Source organism: Sinocyclocheilus rhinocerous, unplaced genomic scaffold, assembly GCF_001515625.1.
Source record: "Sinocyclocheilus rhinocerous isolate Xijiao unplaced genomic scaffold, SAMN03320098_v1.1 scaffold1322, whole genome shotgun sequence".
Taxonomy (NCBI): domain Eukaryota; kingdom Metazoa; phylum Chordata; class Actinopteri; order Cypriniformes; family Cyprinidae; genus Sinocyclocheilus; species Sinocyclocheilus rhinocerous.
In genome coordinates this window covers 832,313-841,857 of record NW_015657497.1, presented here as the reverse complement: position 1 = coordinate 841,857, position 9,545 = coordinate 832,313, and positions in this window count along the sequence as shown.

Sequence of the window (9,545 nt, the reverse complement as noted above, 5' to 3'; positions counted from 1 at the left end):
TTCATACAGTTGACTGTTGACAAATATGATGCAGGACAACAACTCTATAAATGCAGTTATACCCTAAAATTCAAGATATTGGTGCAAAAAATGACCCTGTATGTGTTTTTGTCTCATATTTATATCATAAAATAAGCGATATCACACCAGCACCGAGAGCAGTATCACACGAGTGCTGTTTGTCCCGAATATCATGAGTTTAAATGTGACTTTATACAGCAGTTCAGTAAATAAGAAGTTGATATTGTGTTATATTTTAAACACAATAATATGGATTTTGTTCAATTTAGCAGAGAACATTACCTTTAAAGCCATAGCAGGATTGTTGCGCATATGCGAGCAACACAGCGGTGTTTAGTTCCTGAATGAATCCGCATTTTGAAGGAATTGTGTGAACCAATGATTCAAATTCCCATTCATAAAGAGAGTCGTTTACTTCATTCCTGAATGAATCAGCCGTTCGAATTAATGAATGACTCAAAGATAATTACCGCCATCTGCTGGCATATTTTCTTATTTAGAGTATAATTTGATAATAAAAAAAATAATAATAATAATAATAATGATAAAAAAATAAAAACATTAAAGGGATAGTTCTCCCACAAAAATTTAATTATGTCATAATTTACTCAGCCTCATGTCCTTTCAAACCTTTCTTTTGTGGAACATAAAAGAAGGTATTTTGAAGACTGTTGGTAACAAAGCTCTTTTGGTTACCAATGACTTTCATTGAATGAACAAAAAATACTGAGATATTTCTCAAATTATCTTCTTTTATGTTCCATAGTTTATGTTAGGCTGTTGTAGCCTAAATGTTTATGTGAAATAAGTATTTTCAATCACAGCTAAGTGTAGTGCAACATCTTACACAAACTCTGTTAATTTTATGTTGAATCAAATTAAATAGTTATAAAGCTACAATTTGTAATGTCTAAAGAGTGAAGATTTTTTTTAAAATCTTCACCCTGGCAGGCGTTTTCAAAAATGTTCGGTTTCAGTGAACTGGGGCTGCGTTTGTGTGTGGACGAACGGCCAAACCGTGTAAAAAAAGCTGCGGCTTTAAAAATAACTGCGTTCTTGTGGACAGGGCCTTAATCCCGCTCCCGCTCCCACTGAATCTCTGACCATTGCGCCTGGTCCCGCAATGTGTTTCGCTCCCGCAATTTTTGTGTCCACTCCTTTAAACACTCTAATATTGTATATAATTTTGGCGCATCAGGGAGCTGCTCTCAGGATGCGGTGTATTTAAATATTTTTGAATGAACGTTTGCGCTGTTCACTTTCACTTTCGATTACGCGATCACACGCACTCTGTGTAAAGGGAGCACATCTTACAAGATCAGATATTTGTCAATGAGTTCAGGATCTGTTGAGCAGCATATACTCAAGCATGGTCTTGTCAGTCATCTCACCTTATTCTCGACCTGAAATCAGTCAAATGTGACTCCTGCAGCTTTTGTTGGATGCAGGGTTGCCAAGTCCACTTTTTTTTTTCCACAGAATTGGGCTACTTTTAAACTGTTGCCATGGGTTTATTTTCCCAAGTGGGTTAAAGGTTTGAAATATTGCATACATTACATTTGACTGAAATGCTTGTATTGAAACATTTTGCATTCTTCCTATGATAAAACTTTCATGGACTTCTACATTAACTGTTCCCTCCTGGTGGAATGACCTGCCCAACTCAATCCAAGCAGTTGAGTCCTTAATATTTTCAAGAAATGGCTGAAAACGCATCTCTTTCATCTTCATTTGACCCTCTAACTCTAGCACTCTCTATTCTAATGCTATGTCTAATTTTATCACCTTGTTTTTTTAATTAAAAAAACTTGACCCTCTAACATTTGCACTCTCTATTCTATTTCTATTCTAACTACTTTATAAAGAAAGAAGAGCCTCTAACACTAGCCTTCTCTATTCTTTCTCTATTCCTTCTACTTATTTTCTTTTTATTTATTATAAATAATGACCTTCTAACACTTGCATTTTCTATTTTTTTCTGATCTATTGACTTGTTTTGTTTTTATTTAAAAATGACCATCTAACACTAGCATTCACTATCTATTCTTTCTGCTTGTTTTCTTTTTATTTATTATAAAAACAAAATAAGCAAACAAACAAAACAAAAAAACTTGCTATGTATACTGTTAGGCGAAGCCCCGCCCCTGTGCCCGCTGTCCTCTTTTTGAAAAACTCAAATATGGTCAACCTCCTTTAAATGCTTATTGTCTTATTAATAATGCATGACTGTATAAAGGTCTGCTTTTATTTGTGTACACTCACAATGAAAACAAAACATTTTGCATTTTGTAAAATAAAGAAAACAAATAGGATGTCGCTTTCTGCCATTTGGGTTTCCTTTCTGTGAACAAATTAAGCATGTCAAAAATTTACTGAAACTCGGCATATATAGGCTACGTTACGTGTCGCACTTTTTTTTTCTAGTTTATCTGTAAACTAAATCAAACATATTTCAAGAATTTATTCCTTGTATGTATATATGTACTGCAGATTTTATATATATAACAATGTAATAATATTTAGTATTTTCACATCTAGGTGGAAACAAAATGTAATATGTACTACTGTCTGTTCAAAATAAATGAAAATAATACCGAGCATAGTAGCAAACCGAGCATAGTATATATATATATATATATATAGGGAGGGAGGGAGAAGAGGATTAGTGAAGGGTTTTAGCAAGGACACAAGCTGGCTGGCCGGGCCATGGGACAGGCGGGTAGCGAGGGGGTGAAAGCCCGACTGGGTGAGGGTTCCGGTGAGGAGGTGCTCTGAGGATCCATGCTGTAATCCGTTTCGGTCTTGGGGACTGGTCTTCTGTCACAATCGGGACAAAGAGGCAGAAAGGCAGGTAAACGTAAGTTAGATAGTTTAATCAAAGGAACTTAGGAGAGGCTTCCAACGGAAAAGAGTTCAACATAGGGAGTAATGGAAGCAAAACAAAGTCTTATCTGGGTCGGCACTACAGTCCTCCGGCCGAGAATTGAGGAATCCGAGGGGAACAGGCAGATCGGAAGGCGAGGAACCAGGACAGAGAAGCTTGCAACCTTGAGACCAGTCGATGTGTGAATGAGGTGAGTGAGTATTTGAGTGGTGTGGTAAGTGGGTGCAGGTGTCCGTGATCAGTAATCAGGTGATTGTGAGCGGGTGTAGGAGGCTGATTTGGCTGGTGAGGCAGGTGAGGCAGGTGTTTCCGTGACATCTTCCAAGTGTCCTAAATACAGTTCACCAAAAAAATTAAAATTCTGTCGCCATTTACTCACCCTCAAGTTGTTCCAGATCTGTTTGAATTTCTCTCTTCAGTTGAACACAAAAATAACATTATAAAATATATGCACTTGGCGTAGTGCATAGTATAAATTTCAAATGAAAAGTGTTGCACTCTATAATGGTGAGAGTCTTAAGTCTAACCGTCTTAGAATGGTTACAGATTATTTGTAAAGAATGGATAGATGTATTTCGGATAAATGTATAGATCTTTTTTGTTTTGGCCAAATCAATTGAAAACAATGTTGTTTAATCTGTCGGATCTTACAAAATATACTAAACTACATCTTTAGAAGTGTGCAGAACACACACACCTACTCACACAACATAATTAACACATGACCTACTTTGCCTCTCCGTGGAGCATGTTACCTGTTTTGGGCTAATTGTATTAGCCTACAGCATGGGTGCATGGGTGTTTCAGATATAATGGCTTGTCCATTCATTCTGAAATCGCCCCTACAGAAAGTACTGCTGTGGTACCAAGTCATGGTCTTGGAATAATACCATGGTATTTTGATAATACAGTATCTACATGGTGCTACCTATGAAGGAATAGGAGTGCCACTGAAAGAAATAAAATTAATAATTCAACTTACTAATTAGGGAAAAGGTCACACCTTCAAATAAGGTTCATTTGATTAACATTAGTTAATGCATTAGGTCTCACAAACTAACAATCAACAATGTCTTTACAGCATGTATAATTTAGTACTAGTGTATTAAAGTTAATGTAGTACTAATACATTATTAATATACACTAATATATTTTGGTAACACTTTAGTATATGGACCAATTCTCACTATTAATTAGTTGCTTATTAGCATGTGTATTATCAACATATTGGTTGTAGTCCTTATAAAGCATTTATTCTACATGACCATATTCTACATCCCTAATCCTACCCAATACCTAAACTTATAACTACCTTACTAACTATTAATAAGCAGCAAATTAGGAGTTAGTTGAAGCAAAAGTCGTAGTTAATCGTTTGTTAATAGCAAGAATTGGACCTTAAAATAAAGTGTGACCTATATTTTTAACAATGAAGTGTTATAAATTAACATTAGTTAAACAAGAATTAACAAAGTGGACTGGCCATGCATTCAGGGTGTCCCCCCGCCTGTGGCCTGAGATGCTGGGATATACTTTTTTGTTTGTTTGTTTTACAAGCTAAATACAAAAAAAACAAGAACAAAAATTCTAAATAAATTATTATTGTGTTAATGAAACATTCAAGGGGGGGATGAGTTGTGCCTATTAATAATGTTGCTTTTTTTGCACACTCTTCCTGCATTGTTTTAGCAGGGGAATTATACAAAACAGGAGAATAATGCCACAATACGCCCCCAAAAATCTGTGCTGAAATCAATTTACATGGCAGTTTGCCATTTTTCAGGCCAGTTCTAGGTTGTGAAAAACCACAATCTAGCACACAATTCTGGGACTGTGCAGAATCACTTCACCACTGCAATCCAGGCACCTAACTTAAAGTGTGCTCATAAACACAGCATTTCTTGATACATGCTTGTTTATAACACTCTTCTTCATAGCCTGATAAACTACTGCTGTCATGATCAATAAAAAATGTACACAGACATTTATTATTATTAATATTATTATTATTATTATTATCATTATTAAATTCAGCACATTTAGCTTTTGGTTAAACTGGATTGCAGTTGCTTAGTGAAAAACAAAAGAGAAAGAAAGAAAGAAAGAAAGAAAGAAAGAAGGAAGGATTCTGCACTGTTTTGTGAATTCACCGCTCAGTCTCACAAATCTGAATCAATTCATCATATGTGCCTACAAATGCAGATCACCACATATCTCTGTCAAACCAGGCATTGTTCATTTTAAACAGAGAAAGAAACAGCCAAAAACATCATGATATTACAATTTTGTTTTAGTATATTTTCACGTATTATTTTCACGTATTTAATTTATTCTTAAAATATTTCATAATAAAAAAGTATTTAATGTAAATGAATCTAAGACTTTCTGAACTGTCTCTGGAGGTGTCAAGACTTGGAGGTGAGCACTGTGCAAACAAAAACAAGCACAAAAAATCAATCCCAGAAAACCCAGATAGAAGGGGTTTTCTCTGAACCTTTACAATACAAAAGCTAAAAGCAGTTTTCATGACTCTGTGTAATACTTGGAACTGAATGTTCGCTTTTCTGCAGTAAATCATTTCTTTGTGTGTGTGTGTGTCTTGTCCGTTTTCTTCCTTTTTAAGTACCTGTGATCATGTTTTTGAACATGTAAAAGGAAAATTGCTACTTGAATTTGAACATAAACAGTAAGACAGGCCTTCGTTACGGAGCAGAGCATTACCCACATTCTATATCTCTCATTTCCACAACGTTATTCATGTTAAATAAGGTTCTCCACAAAGGTACAACATATAAAACTGTAAAATATATAACTCGTAGGCCTTTCAAAATACATGTAATGACATAGTTCACTCCTGGTAATCAGAAATGGCATTTTTTATGTTCCTTTTTAATATTTTCTGACGATAAGCAATGGGGTACTCTTCCATTTAACCTTCCATGCTTAATGCAAACCATCCAAAATATTGCTACTGAAAAATGCTAATTAAATTTGTTGACGTTTTTATGTGTACAGTATCTATATCCTTGGAATACAGTGGTTAATTCAGTTCAAGGAAATGCCTGTAAAGTACTAAAGGTTCACCTCTGATTGTGATAAATGGGAATGGTTGACCCAGTCGTTTTAATGTTCCACATTAGTGATTCCATTTGTAGACCACTGCTGTATAGCATAGTCTTTTTATATCTATATCTATCTCTCTCCCTACATTTAGGTTTATATATATAATTTCTTTGCCTAAATTTTCCCTTTCAAGTCTGTTCTTCAGTCCGCACTCATATAATCAATGCATTTTTTTTTTTTTATTTGTGTATTATTTTTCCTCTTTGGTCTGTAAAAAATGAGCGCCAAAAAACATACTCCAGCAGAAAGCTGTTTCACAGAGCAGTTAGGTTCACAGTTTCGGATCAGATCAGAACTGCTGGTGGAGCCCCATAAAGCCTGTGTCTGGTTCAGTCTCAGACAGGGTAGGTGCCTCATTGTCCTGTGCTGCGTTCTTAAAGTACTCAAGGCTCCTAATGTACCACCATCCGTGAGGCGCTTTGTGAACGTACAGTATGTCCTCCATGGCACAAGGGGGTGCTGCCCATTAACAAAGCCGAGACACAGACAGGTAGGCAGAGACAGGTGTTAAGCCGATGAGACATAGCAAGTATCTACAGCAGGTGGGCGAAGCTGCAAGAGGCCTCGTCTCGTAGCGCTCCAGGAACCCCTCCCACTGTTAGGACACCTAGATCAACCAGAAACACACAGGAAATCAAGATCAGTGATGCAGTTCCAGGGGTGTAGCAATAATGTGAAAAGTGAACTAATGTTGGGTAATGTTTATTTTATTTTATTTTCCATTTTTTTCCCTCTCAGAACCAATAGTTTTGGTAACTGCAAAAGAAGGTGCTTGCAATATATTTACATTTAGAGCACTGGCAGAGGTCTCTGATTGTTTTAAAAAAAAGTTTTACAGTGTAAAATGGTTTTACCATGTAAAACTTGACGTAGTAAAGTTATTTTTTTTGATACTCCACCCAAAAAAGAAAATATAATTTACTTACCCTCATGCTATACCAGATGTACGACTTTCTTTGTTCTGTGCAACATAAACTAAGATTTTTAGAAAAAATAATCCATCTCTGTCAGTCCATATAAATCAGGTGGAAGAAACGTTCAAAACTGACGCTTCAAAAAACGTGTAAAACACACATGTGGATGTATCAATAGCTGATTTTCCACTGTTGGGCCAAACAGTTCTCGTTGTTTAACTGTTCCATTCCATGGCAATCTGGCTCAGTCAGTACAGATATGGATTCATTTTCCACTGTGGGGCTGATAACAGAACTCTTTGGAATGTAATACATATGTACCTTGGAAACGCAAAAGCTTATAATGGTATGAGAAAAGCAAAGCAACTGTGTTATGGAGGAAGATCAGATATTTCTGCTTTCAGGACTCCTTTTTTTTGTTTGCTTCGCTCAAATAGTGCACTTGGTCAGCTACTAAGAAACACTGAGAACTGGAGAATTCCAGGTCGAGAACTGTCATTATACATTATATGGACTCACAGAGATCTATTATATTTGATAAAAATGTGTGTTCCACAGATGAAAGAAGGTCATATACATCTGAGACGACAACAGGATGAGTAAATGATAAGAGAATTAAAAAAAAAAAAACAGCCATAGGTGGTTTAGTTGGTTTCTTGACCAAGCTAGTGTTTTGATGGTTTAGCTGGTCTCTGGTCAATTCTGATCAGATATCAAGTGCCTAACAGAGAGAAGAAAAAAAAAAACAGAGGGACCAAAAAAGAGGGAGGTGAACTACAGACGTTTTTCTAGACGAGACAAGTGGCTCTGGACAACAGGCCTGGTGCAAACATAATCCAATTGAATGTGTGATGCTCAAATGGAATATGATGTTCAAAGATCAAAGATGGGCAGTATTTAAATTAAATGTATTTCAAATGTGTATTTAATTACTTTAGAGTATTTTGTAATTTGTATTTTGCTGGAAAAAAAATATAATGTAAAAAAAATAAATAAAATCAAATGTAATTTGTAGTATGTCATTTTATTCACAGATAATACATTACCTTTCTTCACCTGTGTTAACAGTACTGCCAACTATAGCCTATCACAGTTTTTGGCTAGATGCAAGTGAATCAAATGACATCCTGTTGGATCCATAGGCGGTGTCCTAAAGGGTTAGTTCATCCAAAAAATGAAAGTTCTGTTGTTAATTACTCACCCTCTTGTCGTTCCACTCATGTAAGACCTTCATTCATCTTCGGAACATAAATGAAGATATTTTTGATGAAATCCAAGAGCTTTCTGTTCCTCTACAGTCAGCCATGCATCAAGTAATCCATGTTATTAAGTACATCATTAAGCAATCCAATTTTATGAAGCAACGTGAGTGCTTTGTTTGCGAGAAAAAAAAATGACCACTTTATTTATGAAAATATTATCCAAACACGTGCGTTGTGGTACTCTAGTGAATACTCACTCATGTGCGTTGTGTTGACGCACAAGTCTTCTATCACATGAAATTGCATTGTGATGCTCTCATGAACACACAATGCAGATCTTTTTTTGGTAACACTTTCTATGAAGCCCATATTTATAACATATTATAAGGGTATTCTTAAGGCATTATAATGAATGCATAATGCATTGTAAAAACCTTATAATATGTTATATCATCTTATGAATATTCATCAGAACAGTTTTATTGTATTATAATATTTACTTATTTGTGGTTATAGCTTTTAAGAGGATGATTTATAACACACAGGTTGCATCCACTTTGTCAGAAACGAGACCGGGATCCAACAGCAGGTGAACGCTATGTGTGACCAGGGACGAGAGGGAATGGGCAGCGGTTGGAGCAGACCAACGGAGGGACGGTTAGAGACCTTGTTCTGGGCACAGACAGAGCAAGCCAATACAAACTGCGTCCTGGCCCATAGAGGGCCACCAAAATCGCTGGCGGATGGCAGTCAGCGATCTCCTGACTCCTGGATGGATAGCACAATCAAACGGCCGGTGGGGAGGAAGCGAGGTGGCCCGGGACTTGCTGAAAACCAGCCGCAGATCATGGTACTCCCCCGGGACCCCAGTGATATCAGCTGCCTTAACCTGCAACACAGGAGACACAGACAAAAATAATGAGGACAAAACGAGGTGCAGGTGAGAAGGGAGAATTAGCTAACAGGGATAACGAGAGGGGCGGGGTGAACACCAGGATGACAGCAGAGCACATGGCAAGCCGTCAAAACAAAAGGCCATGTGCTCCATGATAACAAACCCCAAGTAGACCCCACCGAAATCGTGACACACTTAAGTTACAATGGATTATATTTCTCGTAGTTATAATGTATTATAAGTCTCATATCTTGCCACCTTTCTTATGCTACTTTACATAAAGCAATCAAAGACCACTTATAAGTATAGTAATAATAATAATAATACTACTACTACTACTACTAATAATAATAATATTTATTCTCAAACAGCCATAAGATCAGATATCAGATCAGATGAATGTGTAATAAGACATATTTGCTTTGAACTATTTTTAATGTAATATCAGTTTGATTATTTTGACGGTTCCCCAACAGACAAACTGACTATAAGTAACTTTGCAAGTA